Source organism: Gavia stellata, chromosome 2 (genome assembly GCF_030936135.1).
Source record: "Gavia stellata isolate bGavSte3 chromosome 2, bGavSte3.hap2, whole genome shotgun sequence".
In the NCBI taxonomy this organism is placed as follows: Eukaryota; Metazoa; Chordata; class Aves; order Gaviiformes; family Gaviidae; genus Gavia; species Gavia stellata.
The window spans coordinates 37156974-37171543 of NC_082595.1; the positions used below are offsets into that span (position 1 = coordinate 37156974).

Below are 14570 nucleotides of genomic sequence, written 5' to 3' on the forward strand. Positions count from 1 at the left end.
CTAAACAGTCCCAGCTCTCTCAGCCTTTCCTCATATGAGATGCTCCAGTCCCTTAATCATTTTAATGGCCCTTCACTGGAATCTCTCTAGTAATTCCATATCTCTCTCATACTGGAGAACACAGAACTGGACCCAGCACTCCAGGTGTGTCTCATCAGTGCTGACTAGAGGGGTAGGATCACCTCCCTTGAACTGCTGGCAACACTCCTCCTAATGCAGCCCACAATACCATTAGCTGTCTCTGTGGCAAGACCTTATTGCTCGCTCAGAATCACAGAATCACAAAGGTTGGAAAAGACCTGTAAGATCATCAAGTGCAACCATCAACCAACACCACCATGCCCATTAAACCATGTCCCACAATGCCTCGTCCACACGTTCCTTGAACACTTCCAGTGATGGTGACTCCACCACTTCCCTGGGCAGCTTATTCCAGTGTCTCACCACTCTCTCAGTAAAGAAATTTTTCCTAATATCCAGCCTGAATCTCCCCTGGCGCAACTTGAGGCCATTTCCTCTTGTCCTGTCACTCGTCACTTGGGAGAAGAGACCAACACCCACCTCTCTGCAACCCCCTTTCAAGTAGTTGTAGAGAGCGATAAGGTCTCCCCTCAGCCTCCTCTTCTCCAGACTGAACAACCCCAGTTCCCTCAGCCGCTCCTCATAAGACTTGTGCCCCAGACCCCTCACCAGCTTCGTTGCCCTTCTCTGGACACGCTCCAGCACCTCAATGTCCTTCTTGTAGTGAGGGGCCCAAAACTGAATACAGTATTCGAGGTGCGGCCTCACCAGTGCCAAGTACCGAGGCACGATCACTTTCCTGCTCCTGTTGGCCATGCTATTTCTGATACAGGCCAGGATGCCGTTGGCCTTCTTGGCCACCTGGCCACACTGCTGGCTCTTATTGGGCCGGCTGTCAATCAACACCCATGAACGCTCATGTTCAGCTCAGTGTCCACCAGAACCCTCAGGCCCTTTTCTGCAAAGCTGCTTTCCTGATGGTTGGCTCCCATCATATACTGGTGCCTGGGATTATTCCTCCCCAGGTGCAGGACTTTGTACATTTGCTACTTATATAAGCCCTCCTTGTTGCCTTCGACATCTCTCAACAGATTCAGTTCCAGGTAGCTTTCGTAACTGGGCCCCTGCATGCTTGGACAGCGCTTCTATATTCCTTCAAGGTCACCTGACCCTGATTCCACCTTCTATATACTTCCCTTTTATGTCTGAGGTTTTCTAGGAGCTCCATGTTCATCCATGCAGGCCTCTTGGCATTTTTGCCTGACTTTTGGCATTTGGATGGACCAGTCTTGAGCTTGGAGAAAGTGATCCTTGAATATTATAAACCAGCTTTCTTGGATCCCTCTTCCCTTCAGGGCCTTATCCCATGAGACTCTTCCAAGCAGATCCTTGAAGAGGCCAAAGTCTGCTCTCCTGAAGTCCAAGGTTGTAATCTTGCATTTTTCCCTGCTCCCTCCTCTCAGGATCCAGAATTCCACTATCTCGTGGTCACTGCAGCCAAGGCTGCCTTCAGCCCTCACATCCCCAACAAGCCCCTTATTGTACGTGAGCATGAGGTCCAGCAGAGCACTCTCCTTGTTTGCTCCTCTGTCACTTGGGTCAGGAAATTACACCTTCACACATTTCACTTAGCAACTATCTATTGCACTACACACAGTTGGTTTCCAGGGTGATTAAGTATCAACTCTACTGTGGAGCATTAATATTATCATCAGAAAACGTTTGAAGGCACTTTCTTCCCAGAAACAGGTGCATTAGCTTTGTCTCACCTAGACTTTTCTGATCCATGACAGATAAGGATAGTGACCTTTTGGAATATAAGATGGTTATATGAATAACTACAGCAAATAATAAATGAAAAATAAGTAAATTGGATGAAATGGCTAGGGATGAGTTTCTCAAACTTTTCAGGTGGCTCATTTGCCCAGTTCGAAGACAGTATTTTTGTAATAGGCCTCCTTTTGTGTTATTCTAAGAATGTGCACTGCTGTAACCTGTGACACCTAACTTTGAAGGTTTTGGCCTCCTTAAAAGGGTTGTATTAATTTTATTTTCTTGGCATTATCATTGAGGTGACATTTTTGCTGCAATTTTCCGATTGTTCTGATTGTGACCTCTCTCAGGATCATGACCCGTTATCTGAGAAACACTGTGAGAGAGTTGCAAGTACCTGGTTTGCCACAAAATTTTGATCTCCCACTGGTTTTACAGTTGACCAGTTTTGCTGTCCTCAGTGTGTAGTCAGTTCTGATTAATGCAGAACTAAGCAAGATTAAAATTAGGCCCCATCCTCTGAGTACAGATAAGAATCTTGACAAGGTTGCTGAGGCTCTTCACCTTTCAAGGTACGTAACAAATGTCTCCCATGCAATTCACAGCATGTGCATGTGTGTCGTGTGGGCCTATGGGCTTTTAAAGAGCTACAGCTTTCCCCCCTCCCCGAGAGTGTGCATTTAAAGCATAACCAACCCCATCATCCAACTATTAGGTAAATGAAAGGTCTTATTTCATCATATAACTTCTCAAATATTGAATATTAAAAGGTCAAAAGCTCCTTGGTAGTTAATTGAACGTAAAATTAAGATGTGAATAATGCTAAGAAGAAATCTTTTGGCAATGTACAACGTGCTGTGTTTACCATAAATGACTCTATACCTGTTGCCCCTGTGTTTCTAGAAATTGGAGTTTGTACGGTGAATACAGAATGCAGAATCAGACTAATAGGAAAAATGCCATGTAGTATCAATTTCATGGGAGGGTCATCCTCTTTTGTTGAACTAGATTCCTGGCCCCACAGGAACCCGGGGTGACCAAGCTGGCCTTGATTTGGAAATGATCACAGAAGATACAACTAGAGAGATATTGAAGGAAGAATCTCAAGGACAGAGAGAGAAAAACAAAGTAGTAGGGAATTAATTTTGGAGGAAAAGGAGTTGCTGCAGGGAGTGTTCTGTTTATTGAAACGATGGAAGAACTAACTGCTGAAAGCATTGTATCTGTCAACAGAAGATGCAGGAAAACATCTTTTAAAAGAAAATAGCTACAAATACATGAAATAAACAACTAGCTAGCCCTATTTTTAGATCTCTGGGATGCAGTTAGTTGTATAGACACAGAAAGAGGAGCAAAGACTGAAACTGTGTCTGGGGGTATACAAACAAAATTCCTCATACTTTTTATATATATATTTAATTGTGGAGTTCATGATTATGTATTTTCAATTCTCTCTGTTACAAGTAGTTGATGTTAGAAAAATCAGAACGCCTCAGCAGAGGTCGGGGATTTTTTTTCTATTGTCAGCTGACATGTCAAGGTTGTTTTTTTAGCTGTTACGTTCACAGAGTGCAGGACACAGATATTTCTACACTTCTGTCACTTCATGTTTAACTTTAAAAGGAATATGTGAAGCAGAATTGAAAGATATGTAAGCAGCTGATATGTCATATGCACTTGGAAATGTGTCCTGAATACTAACAGTCTTGCTTCTAATCCAATAAACTTCACCCCTTGTAACAAGGCTGTCTGTAGAGAGGCCAACCCTCAAATAAAAAGGTCCTTTGCGCAAGTACACTGAAACCCTGTGTAGGCACTATTTATAAAACCTGCACTGCTGTGGCTCCAGCGCTCAGCTGAGCACGTGTAGTGTGGTGGTTCAGAGCGCCAGGAGGCTGCTGGGTTTCTGATGCCACAAGACAAGGAAATGTTGATGACTTCTTACACTTTGCCAAGACAGGCTGGGATTCATGGGCTGCTCTCTTCTATAGCTTGTGCTTAGAAACAAAAGGCAAACCTGATGAATTACATGCGGTTGAACCGATCACTGGCAGGCTAGCTAATATAAGAGAGAATGGGAAACGTAATTGGTACATTATATAATCGGGAATGTGCGAGCCAGGTTTGATAAGAATTGTCCTGAACTTTCTTTGGGGGATCAATCATGCTTACAGGGTTTGGCAGCTTCTGGAAAAGCTTTGAATTGAATCCATACACTTGGATTGCTGAGTATTCCTAGTATTCCTAGTAGCTGTCATTTCAAGGGTTATATTTGTTTTGCTTTGTTTTTTCCTTTTCCTTCCCAGTCTGTGCATTGCCAGGGAATTATGAAATTGCCACAAAGGAGGAATGAGGCAGAGTCAGCTCCAGTACCTGTGCAGCTGAAGATGTAACTGCTAGGAAGCCTGGCGTAGTTAGTAGCATGAGCATCATAAAAATGGTGTTTTATTGCAGTTGCAGCTTTAACCTCGGTGCTGAGGTTCTGTTCTCTCTGATTCTGAACTCTAAATCAGGTCAGGCAGAGCATAGGAGTGAGATTCACTGGCTTTAACCGATCCCTCAAACTCCTGAATAAGTGGTATGAGCAAGATGTTGATTTTAGTATTTGGGGTGGAGGGGGAAAGGTCCTATTTTGACAGACAAGGAAATTCTGGTAAAGCTTTTATCAGTTAATTTTATTTCAGAACTGAACTTTCTGTCTTCCTCCATTTAAAAATACAAAGATGTCCAATGAATGCTAGAGCAGAACGTGTTCCAGGTAACATTAAGCACATGTAAAGGTGCAGACATGTTTTCTGTATGCAGCTGCTGTGCAATTAAGTTTTTTAGATGTGATTAAAACATGTGGTCTGCCCCTGTCAATTTATTCTATATTTGTAGTTATTCAAAAATGTGTAAGGTCAAATTTTGGTCAGCTAAAGTCAATGACATTTTAGCTATTGATCATAATGAAAACAGACTTAGACCTAGGAAAGAAGTGGCAAGTCTTAACTTTTCTTTTAGTCATTTTGGTAACTTCCCTGCCAGTGTCCTGTGTAGTTTTTCATTGCTGTGATATTAGTTGCTCCTTTCCAGACTGCAACCAAATGCATTTCTGTAGTATCTTCAGAGAAGCAACATCAGATTCCTACCAGATTCAGTCATTGCTTTTGTGCTAATCAAAGTGTATGCTGTGTTCATCTGTATAGAAACAAGTGGGGCTGAGCACAATACAGCACTCTTTCTCTTGAAGAAAGCACAAATCCTTTGTATGAACTACTTTCAAAGACATGGAATGACATCGAGAGCAAGATGTATGACTTCAGACAGTTTGTATACCTACTAGCCCTACCTGTTAACATAATTTGCACCTCCATTTCTCATCACTGATTTTCAAGGCTCTCTTCATTATTACCAGAAAAGTTTCTGCTTTCATGAGACTAAAATTTGGCAGAAAAGTCATATATATGCTAGAAAACAGATGAATTAGAATTATTTAAAAATTAAATACCAAAAATTCATTGGCATTTCCTTTCTGAGTATTGTTACCTGTAAACTTGGTAACAGTGCAATTGAATAATGTTTTGTGAGTTGCAACTTGGGATATAGAAGTTAATATCCCATAGAAGTTCTTGCAGTCCATTCTGTGAATGGAGCCTTATACCATGTGTCCTTTTAGACTTTTTTGAAACAGAATCTTCTTTTAGAAGTGAGTCTCCCTAATTTAAAAAGATCTTTTTCCTTAGTGTCTCTAAGTGTTTCCTATCTGAAGATAATGCAGTGCAGAGATTTGAGGCAGGGAATCTGCATTTTTGTGTCCCAGTTTTTTCCTTATTTTATCTGACAGAATCTACAGACTACAGTCTAGCTAATGTACTTTTCTCTTGATTACTAACATCCTAAAAAATGTTTATTTTTTACCATGCACATTCTTAATCCCAGAGGTTATTTCTACATAGCATCTAAATTAAAAACCAAAATCCGATCAAGCCATTCCCCTATGTCCTGGTTTGGGTTTTTTTCCAAGGAAATTGAAGGCAAAGGAAAACTTACCTTAGTAAATGCCTGTTAATATTTCTGAATTTATTTGTCTTAGTTTTTCTCAGAAATTACTGGGATACATATCAAGTTTCTCCCTATAACCTGTCTTCTCTCCCGAGGCCAGGTTACTTCCTCTAACGGAGAGAGAGTGTAACAGAAGAGTGACTATAAATAGCCTCTGTGGGAATGATCTATTCTGGAAAAAGCTGTAGATAAATATGAGAAGTCAAAACTATTCATTAGTGCTGACAATTATGGCTGTTATATAGCTTCTGAGAAAGTTGCAGAGTTTGCTTGCTGTGTCCTTCTCTTTGAGCAAATGCTCAATGAGGACGAGGAGGGGGTAAGATCAAAAATCCATACTCCTTTCCTTCCCCATGTGTCAATCCATGTAACTAGCTAAGCGTGAGGTGGGAAGTAAACTGCTTCAGCAAAACAAGGGAAAGATGGGCAAAAATGAAGTATTAGTGAGGGTTCCCAAGATACATGCCCTTTCCTGCACACTCTTTTTCCAGTAAGTGTCTTCATACAAGTTCTGTGACATTTATATGAGTACTATATCACTATTTCATTAACTAAAAGCCTCGTCTGCTTGAAGAACAGAGGAAATGGTCACCACAATTTTTTTTCTTGCAATATGTCTTCTTTCAGAAGTCAGTACATGTTCGCATCAGAAGCAGCTTCCACAGGATTGTCAGAGATGATACTCTAAAGCAATATTTTGAATACCCTTGCTTGCATTCCTATAATATTCAGTAAATTTAGAAGTGGGATAAATCTCACACGTGCCTGTTTTTTATTTCCTTTCACTGTACTTGGTGCATCGTTTGGGTATCAAGATCTGTAATTGAATGGTCCTTTAGAAATGCAAAGTTATATTTGGATGAATGTCAGTCTTCCTAAGTGTTACACAGACTATTAGGTCAGGTAGACAAATGGGAGAAGATTTTTCCTGAGTACTCCTATACAAATAGCAGTAGATTACCTGAGTCCTAATATATGCTATAATTCCTTGAAAGAACAGGCACAAAGAGGACCAGCCAGCCTCCAACTAGGCAGTACAAAACTAACAAAAATGTATAGTGCGATTAAACAGGAAAGAGGCACTTAAAATTATTCGAACTTCCAGAATCCTCTTTTGAGCTGAGTTTAATCTCTGTAAAGCTTTAGAATTTTCTGCAATTTTTTTTTATTGGTCCAATTACAAATTCAGAATTGATACTTCCCAAACTTTGTAATAAATGGTCTGGTTTTTACTATTTAATTTGTGTGGTTGTTTTTTGGGTTTTTTAATGGTTGAAAAGTTGATTCCATTTACTCTTCTATATAATGGAAGTTGACATGTAGGGAAAAAGATGGAGGAGGCAAGTGAAGAATTTTAAACATAGAGCCGTATGTGTGTTGGGCATTTAAATCCCACAGTTGTTCTTGTGACAGGGGCCATAACAAGATCAGAAAAAAAAAATCACAATATGAATATCTTACGATGGTTGTAAGCAGTATAGAAAAATGATATAAACAAGCCATTCTTACTGCTAGTACAATTTTCTGGTGGACTTTGCAAACTGTTTTCTTCAGACTGCTAAGGGGAATTAACTGCTTTGTACACTTAAAACCTACCAAGTCAGAATGCATTCAATGAGACTTGCTGGCCCAAAGCTTGTTCTTCTTCCCTTTGAGTGGAGGTGCTTATGTAGAAGGTGTTCTCAGATAACTGCACCTTGACATTTAAGCTAAGGTATTTGCCTTGAGGAGGAAAGGGTAAAATATTGTACATAAATTGTGATGATAGTAAGGAGTTGAAAAAGTGGTTTTCTATAAAGAAATCTGTTTATTATAATAATAACTTCAGGGTGTTTTTGTTTATAAGATAATAATCATATCTTTGGTTGAGACTGAAGGCTCATTTAATGGGAAGCACCCCCAAGTTATTGTTTGGATGAACATATAAATTGAATATTCATATTTGAAAAGAAGGATGAGAAAAAGCATAAAACATAATGTTAAGGTGGTGAAAGATAATAGTCTAAGAGCAAATGCACTTAATGTACTACTTCTACCTCCTGCTCCCTCTTACATCTTTCTTTCCTCTCCCCCTTCTCCTCTGCTCTACCTTACCTTGTTTTCCAGTCATCTTTTCTTCAATACATGTTAAAAGAAACAATCTTAAAGTTCATGCACCAGGGTGTATTTTCAAAGCTAACTGGAAGGAAATAACTGAAATTTACACAGTGGAAGCATGCTGTATCCAACAGTCCTAGTCCCTCCTGGAGTCCCAGGGAGTGAAAAGGATAATGTGACAGTGTCCCTTAAGATGATATCCAATATTCTTTTCTTTTTTCTGTGTCCTTCCACAAGGCAGAAAGAGGTCATGATTATGTCTTATCTTTTGCGTTGGGAAGCTTTTCTTCTATGTAATGTATTTACAGACAACATAATTTTCACAGACTATCTCAAAAAGTTTGGTTTTGGGAATGGAGGTGTGAGTAAAAATAAGAAAACAGAGAATAATTCAGTAAGCTTTGTTATTAAAAGAAGGGTCCCGGATAAAGATCTCTACCATAAATCTGTACGTTTAAACTCTCTTAGTTTTTAAAGCAGGGTGGCCACATGCAGATTGCTGTTGCCTCTTGGAGACAGCACATGGTAACACCTCAACTATGCCCAGGAACTGTCTGGGACTTTGCTATTTGGCAAGCCCAAAACCATGCCAGGGCCCATTCTAGCAATTTAACAGCATAGACGATTGCATTCCAGTGGCTTAAGAGCATTTGCTGACAATGTTAATTTCACTAGCATAGATGTAGGGAGTAAGACTAAATAAAGTTTAAATCCTTTGAAGAAATCAATAGAATCCTCAGCAACCAGTCAGGGGAATAAGAGGCCAGTAGTGTACAAAGGCATTTTGACTTTTTATTTATTCATCTTTAATTACTGAAGGATCACATGGTGCTGCTTGTGCAGGTGGAGTTAGCCCTTCCTCCTCCTATTGTGATATCCCATCATTCGCCAAACTTCATCGGTTACCTTGCTGATTTTTTTTTTTTTTCCCCCTAGAAAACCAAACTAGGCTCATTTCCGTCTCTAGTCTGTCAAGGTCAAGTATCTCTAGTCAGAAAGTTAGGAGCCTGTGAAAGGGAGGCTCTTTGGGCTAAATGGAGTGTGTGGCTGGTGTGGACTGCGCACGATGTGCAGTTTTGCCTGTGCTGCTGAAGGCTGGGTGCTGCCTTGGGGGAGAGGAAAGTCTGCTGTGAGCCAGCTTAAATCCAGGGGCAGGTGAAAGAAGCATCTGCCACCCTTCAATGGCAAAAGCTGAGGGTAGGAGTGACACAGGCTCTAGGAAATCATTGCATAAAAAAGAGCCAGTATGGAGGAATCTTTCACAGTAAGCTGGTGCTCAGAAAGCTACAAAGGTTCTGAGTTAACATTTGAGGAAGCTGCTCTGCCATTCCTACTGTCTTCCTACTGATGATTATGGTCTTACTTCTGGTGTGCTGCTGAGTGCAGTTGCATACACCTGTAAAAAATCATGGTGAGCCTGATGCCAAGGCAGTCCTTGAGCTCGCAGGGGATTGCTGGGAGGAATAGAGCAGATCAATATCCAAGGGTCCCTGAGCTCTGAAGAGCCACATCCATGCAAAGTCCTCCATGCTCTGTGAAAAGACATTGCACACTTATACTGTCCCATTGGTTGTTCTCATATTCCCATTATCAACTGGCATCAGGGCTTGAGTTAGGGCAGCTTATGAGCTGCTTCCTTTGTTCACGTTTGTCATCTTGTTGCTTCCATTACCAAGGTCTTTTTCCTTTTCTCTCCAGTGGAGCATTAATGAGGTTTTAAAAGCACAGATGAAGGAAAAGGAGCAGGTTCTACTGATCTCCTTTCAAAGTATGACTGATTTATCAGTTATTTGCTGTGCAGAGGAGCGCTGTAGACAGCTAGTCTGATAGATTACAGGAAAAGTTTCTTCTCCAGCTTAATCACTGTCCATTCCTTGATATAAGATTCAGTTGTTAATGCCAAGGGTTGTTATTGTGTCTGAACACAAAGCTCAGACAAGGCATGTCTGAGCAAGCAGTTATAGCACATTTAATGCTGGGTACTAATATGAAGGTACTAGTACATGTAACATAGAATTCCCTTGCCTCTGTCCTCAGGAGGCAGATGCTGTTGGCTGCCACAGTGATCACAGATTTTACAGGCAATAAAGTGTGTCACTTCTATAGCATGAGAAAAACCTTAACAACAGAGCTAACAGGAGCACTGCTGAAAGGAGCACTTGCCATCATGTGCACTAATTTTAAGTGTGCCTATTCTTCCCTCTTACATTCTGGTTCATTACTGTCAGGCTGTTGCTGGGTTCTGGCCTCTTGGTGCTGCTTTCCAATAGAAATGAGAAACATGAAAGCACATTTAGGAGGAAAACATGTAACATAATAGAGGAGAAAGTAGGTCAGATTTCACTTGCCAATGCTCCTTTAAGTTAACAGCTGTGGGTCAGAATACATTTTTATACAGAAGCACAGCCAGAAAATGTAAGCTTGCACAGCAATGTCTCATGCTGTTCAGAACTTTCACTTTATGACCTTTGACGCGTTGTATGGCAAGTGATCAAAGACACAAACCCAGAATCTTTTTGGTTGTTTTAGTGGATTTAATATGTCAGTTTTCTGAGAATATAGTATTGATATATATTGGGGTTTTTAATTGGCACAGTCTACATAAAGATTTATTTTCATCCCTTAGGAAGGGGAAAGCAGGGATGCACCTTTTGTGTGTTCCTAAAAGTCCATAAAAGATGGGTTCTTGACTGCAAAGTCATATCAGTGAGATTTTCCTTAGTACTTTATCATTGCTTCTTTTCTCTTGTAAGGTCTTGATACCCACTTCAAATGCCTGCCCTTGTCTAAATATTTAGGGGCCTGAATTGTTACTTCCAGGTTGTCTGCAATTGCTAGGTCACTGTTTCTATTTATTCATAATAGCATATTTCTCAGTAAAAGGTAGGATTTGTTGCTATACTTTCCTCCAGGAAGAAAACCATGTGCTTTAAGCATCATAAACAGGCAATTCTTTCAATAGTTTTGTGTAAGACTGTGGACTGTATGTGATAGACAGGAAAACCAAATGTGGCACCAGCTTTGTATGAATTAGAAGACTATACTCTTCCTACATAGAGTTCTATGAGGAAGCCATGTGATGGATGAATAATTTGGCTTATTTAGGCATTGTAATTTTGTTCTGCTACAAGGGTAGAGCCAAAACTGATTGAGTGCTTCTCAAGGACAGTATTTCTGTTTAATTACTTTGATTGTTTATGAAGTAGGAGAGTATCTGTAGTGTCTATGTCACCAAAGTTTATTTGTTCCATAATTTCTTTTTTTTTTTTAGACATTTTATTCAGTGATTCATCTTTTCTTGAATGGTGCCTATCGATCTGACCTGTAAGTTAACAAAGATTCATTCTGGAATGGCATAGAGATCCATTTATAAATGAAATTTTTTCCTGGTGCTTATATAGAAAGCTTTTTGAAGTGCAGGAAGATTGCCAACATGGAAAAATGTATTAGAAATGCAGGAGTGTGTTATGGTAAATATAGAACTCATAGGTGGGGTTAAAGGCTGTGATATAGCTGTGTGCATTCAGATTTATTTACTGCACAGAAATGGATCCCAAATGGCTATTTTTGCTTCACTGACTGTAATCCCAGCAAGGCTGCCTTACAGACATCTGCTAAGGTTTTTTATTATTATTTGGTTAAGATTTTGAGATTGAGGTGAGAAAAATCCAACTGTCACCTAGAAATGACCTCGAGGGGGTTTCACAGATTTGTCCAACATGTTTTTCACAGATTTCTACAGGCTTAGATATATTCCTTGCTCCAAAGGGCTTCAGACTGTGGCTACTCACATTTTCTAAAAAATAATGGACTGATATATGTGGTGTGCTGTTTAACCTTTATTCAGTCAAGCTTTTTTCGAAGTATGAAGGATAAAGACCAAGCAAGGGGCAAACTGCCCCACGTTTTTCTTCAGTAGGCATTGAAAGATACATCAGTTAATCCAGTGTTATGTCTGCAAATAATTTCTTATGCTAAGTAGCCCCTCACATTCATAGCCCTTGGACTCGCTCTCAGTACATTAATAACCGTCATGAGATTCTGGGATATACTAGAACAATTTATTTCCCAGTGGGCTGCTTCTCTAAACAAGATCAAGTCTTTGTATCTTTATTTAGCCAGTATACTGTTGTAGCCTGTCTGAGAATTATCTGTGTCTTGCTGCTTCTCAGTTAGGAGGAGGAGGAGGAAAGAGCGTACGGACCAGATAGTGCTTCCAACCGTGCTGCTGTTGCGCCACACAGTTATCCGACAGTAATGACATGAAGCAGAAACATTTAGGTTCTCCTTTCTTTTTCACTGAAGTAAATGCATGCTGATAAAAATCTAATGAAAAGGAATCAGAGCACAGGAGCAGTGACATTATGGAAATTTTCTGTGATGCATTGTAATGTTGGATTTTCAATTTTTAAAAGTGGTTACATTCCTAATTGGTGAAAAAAAAGGACCAATTTATCCCTTGCTGTGAGAAACATTTTTCTTATGTATTATTCTCATGAAGCCTCTAATTCAGCCAAACACATTATGTAAATGGAACCTATGAAATACCTTCTAAAATATACATCAGATTTACATTACTAGACTGTTATGTTAGATTGAGCAAGGGCCCTTGTTACACTATATGGCAAATTTTTTGACCTTCATAATACTCCTTTCTGAAATAAATTGTGTTTGGTTCAAGCAAGTCTTCTATTAATAACTCTTGGGGTTATCCTAAATGAGTATTTACTAGCTTCACCCAGGCATTATGAACATAATCTCTCCAGCTTCGCCTTTACTGATCCCGGGAACAAAACTTTTATATCTCTTTTAAACTAGAAGTGGTTTCTTTTGATACAAAATCTGCAAATGTTGGAATGCAGTGACTGTTCCAGTGCCAAATGAATTTGGATAAAACTGCATTGCATACAGACTGAGTTTCTCAAAGCCTTATGACACAGATAGTCAGCTGCAAAATTAGCAGACAGTGTAATAGCTGTGAAAGCTAAGCTTGTATTTTGTGACACAGTCAGAACCCAGACTTGTATCTAGTTTGTATGCATTGCTTGCAAGTCTGATAGTGTTAAAAGATAGCACATTTTAACATTAATGTTGTTCCTAAAGATGCATTTTAAATCTGTACATACATGGCTGTGCCCCTTCTGGAGAATACAGTTTGATTTCAAACAGTTGTAATATATTATGAAGCAAAATTTATTATCACAAAATAATTTACATTAGTAACTGATTGTAGTAGTTCATTTGCATAATGAAGTGCTGTTAGTCTTGGTTTCATACAAGTTTAGGTGGAAGTGTTAATAATGCCATTTTCATTTCTGGCCTGTTTTTTTTAAGATACTCAACTTTTGATGGCTTTCTCTTGTGGATCTCTCTTCACACGGAAGATCTATTTTGTCTTTGAAATGAAGGCCAGAGAGATGTGAATTTAGATCCAGGGAGCTTCAATGAAACTAAAAAGATACTCAGATACTGAAGCAATAAAAATGAGTAATTAACCCTAAAAGAGAGACATCCATTAAAGCTATAGGCAAATTTGATTATATCTGAATTTCAGGAAGAAATCTTTGGGGTGTTTTTCTTAAGGTTACATTTGACTGGTGAGCCATGGGGACTTTTGCACTGTACAGACAAGATAACTGATCCTCCAGCTCTTTATAAAGATTTTGGGACCATCCAGAGCTAAAATGATACAGATGAGCTTCTCATTTTCCCTTACAGCTGTCTTTTTAAAATTATTATTTGCTACATTCAGAACAGCAAGTGGGCAACTAATAAGGATTAGTAGGGGGGATGTTTTATTTAATTCAGTTTTTAAGCTGCTTTATTCAACAAAATCCTTAAAACACAGAGATTATTTTTTTGGAGATACCAACACACTGCCATGAATTCTATAGTATGTGCAACTCTGAAGCATATTTTCATGGAAGATTAAATGCTTATATACAGTATCTGAAATTATTATTGATTACATTTTGCAGTTGTATTCCCACATTCAGGGCTTGGTGATTTACTGTTTCAGTGGGTTTTCAAAGCATCATGTAGCAGGATTTATAGAAGCTATAGCAGTATTGCTAAATCTAATGATTTTATCACAAGTCCTGCTGTATTTGATGTTGTATTTTAATACCTGTCTCCCGGAGTACAGTGAATATGTGAGAATTCCTGCTTTTATTTTTAAAAATTATGCTCTTTCTTCCTAGTTACTAAAAAAAATTAGCATTTAACCCATTTGTACCTGTGTTTGCCCACAGACAAATAAAAGGAGTAAAGCAGTTCAGCATTTGAGTGGGAATCTCACTGTTCTTTTCAGCTTAACGCATCTCTCTATTTTTCCAATTTTGATACTTGAGGTTGGTAATACTCCTCAAGGAAAAGAGATAAGCAAGCAGTATTGTATAACATGTACAGAGCACAGAACTTTATTAAAGGGGTCATAGTCATTATATTGGAACTGACAGTTAAGGTATGTCCATCAGGAGTTAGCAGAAGTTAACTTACATTAGAGCAAACCCATTAGGTTTATCACTGTGTTCCTGCAGTGAAGACACATTTCATGTGTGTATAATATTTCCTATATTACTCCTTTTCTCTTTCACCTCCAGTGTACTGGTCCTGAGCAGGATTTTGGGAGCCAC

The 14570-nt window shown here is 39.3% G+C and overlaps 1 protein-coding gene across 1 annotated transcript in view; it reads left to right on the top strand.

The window, feature by feature from the left end:
- PRKN (parkin RBR E3 ubiquitin protein ligase) overlaps positions 1-14570 on the top strand; it is a 686369-nt gene that overhangs the window by 372645 nt on the left and 299154 nt on the right. The gene's annotated exons all lie outside the window — the stretch shown is intronic.